This window comes from Peromyscus maniculatus, chromosome 2 (assembly GCF_049852395.1).
Source record: "Peromyscus maniculatus bairdii isolate BWxNUB_F1_BW_parent chromosome 2, HU_Pman_BW_mat_3.1, whole genome shotgun sequence".
Classification (NCBI taxonomy): Eukaryota; Metazoa; Chordata; class Mammalia; order Rodentia; family Cricetidae; genus Peromyscus; species Peromyscus maniculatus.
Window position 1 is genome coordinate 64,624,997 of NC_134853.1, and position 14,323 is coordinate 64,639,319.

General features: G+C 40.5%; 1 long non-coding RNA gene across 1 annotated transcript; it reads right to left on the bottom strand.

The window, feature by feature from the left end:
- Nucleotides 1-6,939: 6,939 nt before the first annotated feature.
- On the bottom strand, nucleotides 6,940-13,940 carry LOC121827565 (uncharacterized). The gene is made up of 3 exons (XR_006069869.2): nucleotides 13,879-13,940; nucleotides 12,564-12,611; nucleotides 6,940-7,164 (listed from the first exon to the last, which is right to left on the bottom strand). It is a non-coding gene; the product is annotated as an uncharacterized LOC121827565 (long non-coding RNA).
- Nucleotides 13,941-14,323: the final 383 nt, after the last annotated feature.

The following is a 14,323-nucleotide window of genomic DNA, read 5'->3' on the forward strand; positions in this document are numbered from 1 at the left end:
TGTTTATCCAGATTCTACTATGTTCCAGGCAAATGTCTTTTTATTTTATTTTATTTTATTTTTTATTAAGAAAAATTTTTCATTCATTTTATACACCAATCAAGGATCGCCCTCTTCCCTCTCCCTTCCTCCAGCCTCCCCCTTTCAACCCACCCCCTACTCTCCCCAACAAGAAGGCAAGGCCTCCCATGGGGAGACACATCCAGTAGAGGCAAGTCCAAGCCCTACCCCAGCCTCAAGGTTGCACAGAGTGTCCCATTGTAGGTGGTGAGCTCCAACAAGCTCACTCATGCATCAGGGATGGATTCTGATCCTATTGCTAGGGGCCCCCCAAGCACATCAAGCTACACATCTGTCTCACCATGCAAAGAACCCAGTCTAGTCCCATGCAGGCTCCACAGCCATGGATCCAACTTTCATGAGTTCCCACTAGTTTGGTTTGGTCATCCCTGCAGGTTCCCCATCATGATCCTGATGCACTTGCTCACAGAATCCCTCCTCTCTCTCTCCAACTGGACTCCTGGAGCTCTGCTTTGTGTGTGGCCGTGGATCTCTGCATCTGCTTCCACCAGGCATTGGAGAAAAGCTCTGTGATGACAGTTAGGGTATTCACCAATCTGATCACTGGGGCAAGCCAGTTCAGTTCAGGAACCCTCTCCACTATTTCTAGTAGTCCAAGCTGGGGTTATCCTTGGGGATTCCTGGCAACTTTCTTGCACTGGGTTTCTCTCTATCCCCATGATATCTCCCTCATGATATCCCCATGATATCATGGTATCTTTCATTGCTTTTTCACTCCATCCCTGTTCCAGCTCAACCATCACATTCCCTTATGTTCTCACACCCTACACCCTACCCTCCATCGCCTACCCTCACCCCCAGTTTACTCATGGAGATCTGAACTATTTCTCCTTCCCAGGGCAATCCATGAGTTCCTCTTTGGGTCTTCCTTGTTAGTTGACTTCTTTGGAGCTGTGGGTTGTAGTCTGGTTATCCTTTGCTTTACATCTAGTATCCACTTATGAGTGGGTACATACCATGTAAATCTTTCTGAGTCTGGGTTACCTCACTCAGGATGATATTTTCTAGTTCCATCTATTTGCCTGCAAACTTCATGATGTCATTGTTTTTCTCTGCTGAGTAGTACTCCATTGTGTATATGTACCACATTTTCTTAATCCATTCTTCAGTTGAGGGACATCTAGGTTGTTTCCCGGTTCTAGCTATTATGAATAATGCTGCTATGAACATAATTGAGTATGTGTCCTTATGGTATGATTGAGCATTCCTTAGTTATATGCCCCAGAGTGGTATAGCTGGATCTAGAGGCAGATTGATTCCCAATTTTCTGAGATACATCCATAATATATTAAGAACTCAAGAAACTAGACACCAAAATAACAAACAATCCAATTTAAAAATGGGCTACAGAGCTAAATAGAGAATTCTCCAAAGAAGAATTTCAAATTGCCAAAAGGTGTTTAAGGAATTGCTCATTATCCTTAGTCATCAGGGAGATGCAAATCAAATGACTTTGAGATACTATCTTACACCTGTCAGAATGGCTAAGATCAAAAGCACTGCAGACATCTTATGCTGGAGAGGATATGGAACAAGAGGAAGACTCCTCCACTGTTGGTGGTAGTCCAAACTGGTACAGCCACTTTGGAAAACACAGGTTAAGAGAGTGGATTCTTTCTGAAGGCAATGGAGATAATTTGTTTCCTGGACATTTCTGGTGTTCAGAGACTTCAGCTTTCCTTAGCTTAGAGCTCTTTTTCTATTGCTCTGATTTTTGCTTTCATTTGATTCATCTCTTTCTGCTACCTTCATGTTGTGTGTGTGTATGTGTTTGTATGTCTATGTGTGTGCACACGCACACTTGTGCATGTACATGCACTAACAATGAGGACTTACCAGTGCCTTATACATGGTGAGGAAGTGTTTCTCTAGCTCATAATAAGTCTGCTGATTATACTAGGTTAATCTGAACATTACAGGATAACCCCCTGATTAAAAAATCCTTGATACTATCACATTTGGAAAGGTCTGTTGACCATGCAAGGTAATATATTCACACTTATAGAACCAGGTCTTCTCATGATAGAGTACATCTCCTCACACCAAGAGGAGAAATAAACTCTTTCTTCCTTCAGATGCACTTGCTATCTATTTTGTTACTGAAATGAAAAATAACTAGTGCACACTTCCATCTCTCCTATATTCAATCCCAAATACTGTCAACACTATTACCACAGTTTCTCAAATGAGAAACTTGATTTCTAACCTTTAATATAATATAGTAATATTCTCAACTATAATATTTATAAAACACAGAACTCAGAAGAAATGGTTGTAAAAAACAGAACTATAAATTTTTACATCAATCTCCAGACTAAGGATCAAAAGAGAGAGGGGAGATGTTCCAATGGGTAAAGGTTTTAGCCACACAAACCTATCGATCCAAATTCCATCCCAGGAACCTACGTAACCAAAGCCAGATGCAGAGACATGTGTCTGTAATGCCAGCATCCTTACAGCCAGATGGGAATCTGAGACAAGAGAACTATCCGGAAGCTCAGTGGTCGGCTGGCCTGCTACTATACACGGTGCTGCAGAGACAAAACAGACTGTCTCAACAAGGCTAGAAATGACTCCTGAAAAATTGTACTCACACCTCCACACACACACACACACACACTAAATTTTTACAAAAATGGAAGATAAACACGTTGATCAAAAACTCAATTCATCCACTCCTTAACCAGAACTGCATTCATAAAAAGACAGTGGCATCAGCAATGCAGGAAGGTGGCATTCATTCCCGTGCCTTCTAACCTGTGAGTTTCCTTCATCAACAGTACAAGAGAGCTGCAGAGCTAACCACTGGAAGTTTATGAGAGACGAAAGGAAAATCAAAACCAAGAAAAGGAGAGACTAGAATATGGTTAATATGGTTATTGTGAAGGTTCGGCTGATGTGCCAAGTGGTTTTTATGATTATTCCATACTCCTGGCCACCTGCATGCTGGCTGAAGCTAGGCCACAGTGTACTGCTGTCCGCAGCTCCTGGAGGGAGATAAAAAGCCTGCAGCTGCTGCAGCTCGTTCCATTTCGCTGGTGACAAGCTCTCGCTATCTTCTGCCTTTCCTTGAATGACAGACAAGCAGAATAGGGCCTGACAATTTCTCTACATCACCCAGAGGCAATGAACATGATGTGTGGCAACTGCTCTCCAAGGCCCCCCAGGAGTCACTGTGTAGGGTCAGGGTGGGTTATAAACCCCAGCCCAACTCATTCAACAACGGCATTGCTAATGAGGCATCTGAGCCAGCAAGGTGCTGGGAACTACTTATACATTAATAACCAGACAGTGACCCAGAAATCTCTTGTTCATGTGTAGCACGCACTTCCATTTGAAATTAATGTAGTGATTTAATGAGACGAGGTGATGCAGGGTGGTGGCTACTGTGGTGCTTACAAACCCAAAACATGCACATTCTATCTTTTTTTCTTTTATATATGAATGGATTTTCGTGTGTGTATGTGTGTGTGTGTATTCATATGCACGTGTCTATGTGAAGAGGGCAGAGGTTAACAATGAGGGTATTTTCCGATGACCTTGTTTGAGAGACAGTGCCTCTCACTGAACCTGAGGTTCCCTGACTCAGTTAAGCTGGCTGACCAGTGAGCCTCAGTGATTTTCTTGCCTCCATCTTCCCAGCACTGGGGTTATAAGTGTTCACCACTGAGCTCAGATTCTTCCATTGATCTTGGAGATATAAACTAGGGTCCTTATGCTTGTACACTTATACAGCAAGCATTGTACACTCTCATCCTGCTCCCTGGCCCCTGTGTGAATACCTGATATGAGTAAGTGTAGCACGAATCTTAAAAGGTCTTATTACTAAAAACAAACCTGAAGCCAGGTATTGGGGTGAAATGCTGGAAGATCAGAGAAGCAGAACAAACCACAGCTACCTCACCTCACCAATTCCTCAGCTGATCTTCTTTCCTCAGACTGGAAGCCTCTGTGTCCTCATCTGAATGGGTCTCAGCTGAACTGCTGCTCAAAAGCCTGAAAGCTTAACCACCTCTAGTTCCTGGTTTTCACACCTTATATACCTTTCTGCTTTCTGCCATCACTTCCTGGGATTAAAGGCATGCGTTACCATGCCTGGCTGTCTCCAGTGTGGCTTTGAGCTCACAGAGATCTGGATGGATCTCTGCCTCCCAAGTGATAGGATTAAAGGCATGTGTGCCACCATTTTCTGGCCTCTGTATCTATCTAGTGGCTGTTCTGTTCTCTGACCCCAGATAAATTTATTAGGGTGCACAATATTTTGGAGAACACAATATCACAACAAATAAGTCTGAGTAAGTTTAAAATCTACTGAAATCATCACAAGTAGCTTCAATATTCATTTGCCAGTAAGAGTTTAAAAAAAATACTTTAAAATAAATGCTTAAAATAAATTTGCAATTCCTTTATCATAACCAGTGTTTTAATATACTATATAGAGGCATTTAATTCTCCATGGTTCAGAATAACATGGTTAGTCTGTGCTAATCAGGATAATTTTGTTTGAAGTAGGTCCAGTACACAGTACTGCTGTGGGATGGTCTGTATGCCAAATCCTCTTATTGGTCAATAAATAAAGCACTGATTGGCCAGTGGCCAGGCAGGAAATATAGGTGGGACTAACAGAGAGGAGAATTGAGAGATCAGAAAGGCAGGAGGAGACATGGCGGCCGCTGCCATGACAAGCAGCATGTGAAGATGCCAGTAAGCCACGAGCCACGTGGCAAGGTATTTATAGAAATGGATTAATTTCAGCTATAAGAACAGTTAGCAAGAAGCCTGCCATGACCATACAGTTTGTAACCAATATAAGTCTCTGTGTTTACTTGGTTGGGTCTGAGCGGCTGTGGGACTGGCGGTAGGCAGAGATTTGTCCTGAATGTGGGCAAGGCAGGAAAACTCTAGCTACACAGTACTTCTTGGATGAACATTAAATGCCACCCTCATGGACTCATAATGATTTAGATTTCAAGATGCTCCCTTTAATTAGTATGCCTTATTATTATTTATTATTATTATCATCATCATCACCATTATTATTATTTGGTTTTTTGAGACTGGGTTTCTCTGTGTAACAGCTTTGGCAGTGTTGGTAGTCACTCTGTAGACGAGACTGGCCTTAAACTCAGAGATTCACTAGCCTCTGCCTCTCGAGTGCTAGGATTAAAGGCATATGCCACCAGTGCCCAGGTAGTGTGCCCTATTATAATGAACGAACAAATATGAAGATCACGGTAAATATGTGACAAGCCATAATATGTTTAAGTAAGTAAATGACTCAAATCCTAGTTGATTACCGTGCATCTTCCAGGACAGGGGAGTACTATGTTTGGGGCATGGTTGCAACTATGGTCCTTGTGAGTGCTTTCTTTAATTTGTAACAGGAAGGAAGATGAGAAAACATATTACCCCTGGGGAGAAGCTTCTATGTTCTTATTCATTGATAGGATATTTTCAGAATCTAATATTATAAAGATTTGTGTTTGCAGTTGATTTTCACTACAGAGTCCAAAACATTCAATTGTCTCTTAATTTCAAAACTAAACTCATGAATTTTAGCTGTTTCTTTCTTCCCCCATCCTTTCCTGTTTTCTCTTTCCTTCTTGTTCCTCCATCTCCCTGAATTCTAGATGCTAACTGAAATACATATCCTTTGGTCCTTTTCTTATTCCAGACTCCAAGCTCCCTAAGGCTAATTTTCATCCATCAAATCCAAGATTAGTCAAATTTAATGAACTATCAATCAAGTATGTGGGACTCCACACTCCTATGTAAAATTATCCAATCTCTTTGTTCCCAGGTCGAGGGTGTTAGTCAGCTTTCCATAGCTATAAGAAAATAACCCAGATAAACCCCTGATGAGGACGGAGGGTTAGTTTCAGTTTTCATCTGGGGTTTCAGCCCATGGTTGCCTGGCACTGTGGTGACACAGGGCACCATGGTGTGATCACCTAGTAGATGTCTGTTCACCCTGAAGCAGCAAGGAAGCAGAGAAGAGGCAATTACCCCTTCAGGAGAACACCCTCAATGTCCTAAGGACTTCTACTGTGCCTCAATTGCTAAAGATTCCAAAACTAAAACCTTCTGACAGCACAGGCAGCTGGAAGTCAAACCTTCACCACATAAACCTTCTAGAAAATTAGCAACCTAAACCAAGGCACCAAAACCCAGAAAGTCCTGCGCTGAGATTACACAGAGTAACAACAAGCAGGTGGCTAGATTCCTAAGACGCTGCACACAGCACAGCTGTGCTGGATTCGGGAAAGAAGTTTGCTGTAGCTGGAGCTTTCTCCAGTCCCGCCCGGTCTGCAGCCAATCAGACCCAAAGAAACACACAGATGCTTATATTAATTAAACTGTATGGCCCAATGGCTCAGGCTTCTTGCTAGCTAGATGGACTTTGAGCAAGAAATAACCTTTGTTTGACTTCAGCTTTCTTGGAGTCTTTGCATGGCCTAGACATTCCTCAAATTATGTGCACACTTCTGTTATTTAGTTTACAAGTCTGAAAATACTCAACTATCTTTATAATTTTTAATACCTACACATTGTCCTCCTCTGTTTTTCCTCCTTAATGGGAGATATTGCACTTCCCAACCACAGTGTTGAGAGAGAGAGAGTAAATTTTGCTGACTCTTCTCCATGGAAAATTAGAAAAAAAAAACTAGCAACAATGTATAGCTCATGTATAAAATCTTTCTCTGCTAATACAATCCATAAGAGGGTTTGCTTTGGGTGTCTCCAGGATAGATTTAAACCAAGCAGCCTCCATTGTGAAGGTTGTGGTTCCTGAGAGACAATCTATGAAAAATGGAAGTTAACCTAAAGAAAGAACAGACCAGGCTAGTGAGTCCAATCCAGATGTGGAGGGTTTTTACTGTGCCAAATATTTTACAAATTTAATAAAACATGAGGCAGTCCTAAGGTTGTTCTTTATACTAGTCCATTTTCTGTTACTGTGATGAAATACGAGGGCATGTAACTTCATCAAGGAAAGATGTTGATATTTGCTCACAGGCCTGGAGTTCAAGGTTGAGGGGCCTCATCTGGGAATGGTCTTCTTGCTGGTAGAGTCCTGGGGCACTGTGGGTCACCAAGTAGCAAGAGACAGGATAGATGAATGTGCATCTCTTTTGGTCACTCTCCCTCCTATTGCAATTTTACCAGTGTTCAATAATGAAGATACTCTAATAATCTTGTATAGTTCCAATCATATCCCAAAGGCATAACCTCTAACCACTTTAGATTCATTTTTCTATCATTTAATATCTCACAACGAGAATTGAGTTTCCACACATGAACCCTGAAGGGCACACTCAAGCCTTATTGAAACCGAAACACTCTAGAACCTAGAAAGCAGTGGTAACTATGACATTCATTTATAGAATAAGCTAAGGGTGGGTAGCAGCTATATTGGGAAAATATTTTCTTTAGTTTTATTATTCAAAGAAGATAATAATTTTTCAAAGACTATAAGCAATTAATAAATTCAAAATATACAAAATTTGTGGAAAAACTTTTCAGCTATGAGAATGACTTAAATTTTCATGCAGATACTTTCTGATCTTAGTGTGTTTCTTCCTACTAATTCCATACATGCAGACACACAGGAATGTCTTAGAAGTGTTCAGAATGGACTAAATTTTTAAAAGGAAGTTACTTATTACTTATAAAACTGGCACCTGGATTTATTGGGAAATCTATTTAAAACATTCATTTTTACTTCTGTCTTAGAAATTATAATTATGAACTATCTCCACAGCATTTATGCAAAATTATTCTACAAAAAAACAAAGAGAGTGATTTCTGCTTTTGCAATCAATAATCAATTAATGAACAAACTCTCAAAGTTGTAAAATACCACCTTGCAGCTGATAGTCTTATAGAGAGAATATCAGAATTTCATTACTGTGATGAATTGAGGACAGGAAAGAAATGGTTATCATGAACTAGAAAACAATATAGATAGTTTTTAAAAAATCAAACAATTCCTTCAGACACTCATCCTTTCCTCTTACTTCTTTGTTACTTCATAAGGAAGTGGATGCAGTCCATGTGAAATGACTCTGTTGAGCCAGTTTCCATCTCAAAAGCAGAACCCCGTCAGGAAATTTAATTTAGCAAATCAGCCACAGAGGTTTCAGAAAGCATGACAGCATGGAAGTGAAGACACTCTGAAGTTAAACCACCCACCAAAGATAGAGAAAGCAAGGTAACTGAAATTGAGAGGCCACTGTCACCAGCTGAGACCTCAGTGACTGGGCCATGCAAGACAGCCCCAGATGGGCCATGCAGAAGGATCCAGCAGGAAGAACCACATTCCCTGAGGACAGACCACTGACAGCAACTGGTCTCACAGTGCTTGCTTTTAGGTGTGACTGAGGTCACAAAGGCTGGTGGCAAGAGAAAGCTCTCTAGAAGGGACTGGGAACATGAGGATTTCACTACTAAAGATTCCAACTGAGATACAAGGAAAATTAAAGAGAGTCTAGCTGCCCTCACCCCACCCCATGTCCTGACCCTCAGGATGACAGAACCTAAACGGAGGAGAATGGACACAGAGAATCCTGAGAAACCATTTCAAAGATCAGCTCCCATCTACAGGAAGAAGAACTAGTTAAGGCAGATAAAGGGGGAAGGACACTTTGTATTACTTACTTTTCTATTGCTCGTATATAGCATGGCCAAAAGTAATTTATAGAGGAAAGAGTTGACTTCGGTGTGTGGTTGCAGAGAGTTATCTATCCATAATGGTGGGGAAGGCATGGCTGAAGGAAATTGCGCAGGAAGCTGAGAGTCCATGCCTCAACTTCTCACCTCCATACAGGAAGCAGAGAGAGGGTGAACTGGAAGTGGGGAGCCCACCCCCAATGATGTATTTCCTCTGGTAAGCCTCCACATTCTAACTCATTCATAACCTTCCCTAACAGCACCACCAACCAGAGAGAGTGTACATATCACAGTCATACAACAGAAATAGCGCGGCAGATACACATTTATTAATAGACGTACTCCTGAAATGTGTGCACGGACAAGCATATATGCCATGAGGTCTGTCCATTTGATCTACAATTTTCAGACTAGATTCACCTTTTATTGACTGATTCTAAAGGAATAGGGGCAAGTCTAAGAAACATTTTCTTTTGGCTCGGCACTCTCACAGCAGCTGTTTGAAATTGGGTATTTATTACAGAAAATAGAAGTCTTTACCTAAGACTTTTTGACCTAGAGTATAAAGAAGAAATAGAAAAAATTCGAGGACAACTGCACCGAGGACCAAATTATCAAGGCCTGGGGCAGAAGTACAGAGACCTGGCCCATCAGAGATCTGTAATTGCTCACTCCAACAGAAACCACCATGTACTGGCCCAGAAAAAGAACGAGGACATCTTTCCTCTCTTAACCTTTTGGCCTCAATTTCATCCTTGCTCACTTTTGGTTTCCTTTTGATGTCTGAAGAGCACTCGTCTCCTTGTTCTCAGTGGGTCTCACAGGAGTGGAGCATGCAGAGGGGCAGCTGCACACAACACATACAATGTCATTGATGAACAAAGAAGGCTTCCCCTCCCACAAGTACAGGGAGAGGGGTAGTTGTGTGAGGAAGGGGAGCTGAAAACCGGTGCATTCTTAAGGACATAAGCAGTTTTCAGATTCTTGTGATGTAGTTATGTGGGTATCCATGCCCAGACTAACAACTTATGGGAAAAAAAACAAATAACTCAATATTCTTGGTTATTTCTTTTCCTTCACAGTCATGATTATTTATTTAATCATTTTCCTACTATGCTTCATTTAAAAATTATTAACGTCTTTTAAGTGTAAATGAACTCATTTTAAAAACAAGAAACAATGATTCTGACCATGCTAATTTGACTTCATAATACCCTCAATCTCTGTCGTATTTGTTTTTGAACCTGAGAACCCTACATGTAAGCTTTTATTCCACTTATCTGTTTTCCCCTCTTCAGTTTTACTAACAGTTACACTGAAAAAAATAAAAGCAAGATTTTTTCTTACATGTAAATAATTTCTGTGTGTAAATAATTCATCTGTTCTGCATTTACTTCTTCCTGCTCAGTTTATAACGAAAATAGAAGGAAAGGATGCTAAGACCTAGGATGTGTAAATCTGAGAAAGCTGAGGCTGTACTGACCTGTGAAATGGTTAAATTCATCTGAATGCCATGAAAGAAAAAGGGGTCAGATTCTATGACTCAACTCAATAAAGAAACATTCTTCTGAGATCTTTGCCTTATGAATTTATTCCTCTGCTAGGATACACCTCTAAAAGTCTAAGGAATGTTTAGATACCACTCTTGTTGTATTGGAAAAAATCAAGATTTAACTTATGGATTGAGCTTATAGCTCAGTTAGAGGAGTGCTTGCTTAGCATGCACAAAGAAAGCCCTGGGTTCTATTCCCACCACCACTTATTCTGCCCTGGTGGTACATTACTTAAATCTCAGCACATAAGATATAGTGGCAAAAGGATCAGAAACTGCAGGTTATACTTGGCTATGTAAAAAGTTCAAGGCTAGACTTAGATTCATAAGATAAATCTTTCAAACAATGATTAACCTAAATTTTCTGTTAGCCAATACAAGTCCACTAAATTATGGTTATCTGGTCACTATTATAAAACAAAAAATAATTAGATAATTTTATGCTGATTAAAAAGCAAATGAAAGCACAGAACAGTTATCTCTTTGATAGTATTATATTCTATAAAATACAAATAATATTTAACATTATATTAACATTAAAGTTTATTTTGAAACCTTATAATGTCTATGATAGTCATAAAAGCCGTGAAATAATCCCAGAACTTTAAAGACGACACAATGATACAGCACAATGAAACTAAGGAGAAATAAAGAGAATAAATGTCTGAGTGATAATACCCAAGGAAACACAAACATAAATCTGATGGAAATGACAAAGACAATCTAGGATTTGAAAACAGAATTCAATAAAGAGACAAAAGCATTGTGGAGGACTCAAGATGAAATTGAAAAACCCAGTAACCCAATGAGAAAAGGCAAAGAAAAGGTTTACAAGTAGAGTGATTCAAGCAGAAGTCAGAATAATGGGACTTGAAAATGATGTAGAGAATCTAGATGGAACAAACAAGGAATATAAAATAAAATAAGGAAAGGAATTGAATGAGAATGGCCTCCATAGGCTCATATACTTGAATGCTTGGTTCCCCAGCTGGCAGCACTCTTTGAAAAGGATATGGAGGTGTGTCCTTGCTGGAGGAGGTGTGTCACTGTGGCTGGGTGCTGAGGCTTCAAAAGCCTATGCCATTGTCAGGTAGCTTTCTCTGATTGCCTTGTAGTTGCTGTTTCAAGATGTGAGCTCAAAGTTACTGCTCCAGCACCATGCCAGGCTGCAAGCTGCCCTGTCCTCTCCACCCGCTGCCACTATGATCATAGACTCACCCTCTGAAATCATATGCCCCAATGACCTCTTTTTTCTACTGGAGTGGCTAAAATGACTCCATTTTGACCAAAACAACCATTCTGGAGGCCTGAGGCTGACCTTGTCAACAACTGATGTCTATTAAAATAATTCCAGAAGGTTAAGCCTTTTAAACTATTCCAGAACTGCTGACCACTAACTAAGCTCTTTTTGTCCTTTCCTAAAATTATATAACTGTTGTGAATGATGAACTAACTGCTTATCTGGCTTCTGTAAACTTGTTTAATTGACACTTGTAAAAGACAAGATTTGGAGTGTTATATCATGTCTACAAGGTTTACACCCACAGGAATGAAGTAATTGTATAATTGTGAGTTTTGACCTTAAAAGACCTTATCCAGCTTCAGACAGGTCCACAGTCACAAATCCACTCATGGGACTATGGACACCTGCAGACTAAACAAAATTGGCTGATTAAAATTTCGATAGAGTCCCAGTGGTCTTCTGGTAATCTAGAACTCTACGACACTATAAGTTGCCTTGGTCATGGTGTCTTATTACAGCAATATAAAAGTAACTATGACAGAAATTGGTACTAGGAAGTAGGCTCTTGGTGTGACAGGCCTGAACATGCTGTAAGACTTTAGATGAGGAAAGCAGTTGAAAGTTGTAAGCAGGGCTTGATAGATTATCTTAGAAAGAGCTTGGAAGATAGTACTGCTGGGAGTAGTATGGACTACAGAGGCACAGATAAGAGATTTCAGAGGGGAACAATATTCAACACTGCTCTAAAGACCATCCTTTTGGCATTTTAGCAAAGTCTGTGGCTGCTTTTTGCTCTTGCCCTAAAAATCTACATGAGGGTAAATTGAAAGGTTTTGAACTAATTTCACTTGCAAGGAAGATTTCAAGGCAGCCAAATATTGGTTCTATCATGGCCTCATTGCAGGAAGTACATCCGTGGGGCTTTGAGGCTTCAAAGGCCCACACCATTTCTGTTACTCGGTGGCTGTGAGTTAGATGTGAGCTCTCACCTCTTTCTCCAGCACATTGCCTGCTTACCTGTTGCCATGCTTCCCACCATGACGTTCCTGGACTCATCCTCTGAAACTGTAAGTAAACCCCCAATGAAATGCTTTATTTTTTAAATTGCCTTGGTGAGGGTGTTTTGTCACAGCAATATAGAATTAACTAAGACAGATTCTTTATGACTTTTCCAGACATTCTTCCTGAAACAAGGCCATACCTCCTCCAATAGGGTCACACGTCCCAGTACTTCCCCAAAAGTTCCTCCAAATGGGGATAAGGCATTCAAACACATCAGCCTAGGGGGCCATTTTCATTCAAACTGCCATAGAACCATGCTATTAACTATTTACCTAAAAATACTTAGAATAGATGTAAATGGCTGTATAAACAGACACATTCAATTTAAATGAAAATTTTCCATCTAAGCTGAAAATGCTTCCTCTAAGAGTCACAGACTACCTAACAGAAAACCCAACATCTTTTGAGTTGCTGTTCAGGGCTGTCCAAGAGACTCCCAAAACATTATAGGCTATTATCATTGCCATTGCTTGCCCTGAAGAGGTGGGAGGTAAGTCCTTAGGCTAAAGACACCCTGAACTTCAGATACAGGCCCAGCAACCTTTGAGCTGGAACTGCCCCAAATGCCTCTTCCCTGAGAACTAGCTTTCATGGTACCAGAAGGCACCATGAAAGTTTCAGATGGGAGAAAGAAACCAAAAGTCTTCCCCAGCTATGATTCGATGAACCACAGTAAGAACTAACATGGCAGGAGAACCCTAAGGGTAAAGTAGTGGCACCCATACCTTGGCAGCATCCAACAGCTCTCTAATTAGACTTAGGACAGCCCATCTCACAACAAGGAGAAAATCATGCCTGGTACTGGAAACCTAGCCAAGTACTCGAGACTACTAAAGTAGTCTAATATATTTGAATGCTTAGGGAGTGACACTATTTGTTGGACTAGTGTTAATCCCAACCACTAGAATAAGACCACTACCATAATTTGAGCCAAATTTTAAGCAAGCTTAATTTTAAGCAAGCTGGCCAGTGACTGCCTCCTTCATCAGTTAAAGAGAACAGCCCCAAATTATTTCTTGCTTTAAGAAATAAAATCACAAATAGTTTTTAAGGAAAAGAGACAATGGAGCCTAAGGAAATACAGGGGAGGAAAAATCATGTGGTCACTTTGTGACTAGAGAGGGTTCACAGAGGGAGAGGGTAAAAGAGGGTAAGGGTATTCTCAAAAACAAGTCAAGGTCATGGGTTGGGGAAGGTCAGGTTCTAGGAAACAGAGAGCTACTCAGTAAAGAGAAACTTAACTTTAACAATACAGCATAATAGCTCCCACCTTCAAAATGGAGTCAAGCAGGTTCGTCAGTAAGCATGGATTGTTGGAGGAAGTGTTCTATTGTGGGTAGGCTCTTTATAAGAGTTGCCATGGTCATGGTATCTCTTCATAGCAATAGAACTTTAAGACAAACTATCACTACCACTTTACTAAACCAGTATAATCCCTCATTCTAAATATTCATCCTTATATCCACAGGTAAGTGCAATCTCCCCCTGCCCCCATCAAGAAAACTCTTTGCAGCAGAGTCCATTACAGAAAACCACAACCAATCAAAATGTAGTGCTACAAAGCCTAGTCCTAGTTAATACATCTACAACACAATCCAATACCTAAGACTGAGGAATAATTTTGGAAGAGGGGGTAGAAAGATTATAATATCTGGAAGATTAAGAAGGTTGCTGGTTGTAGCTCATAGGAATTTCCTAAGCTACCCTCATAAAAT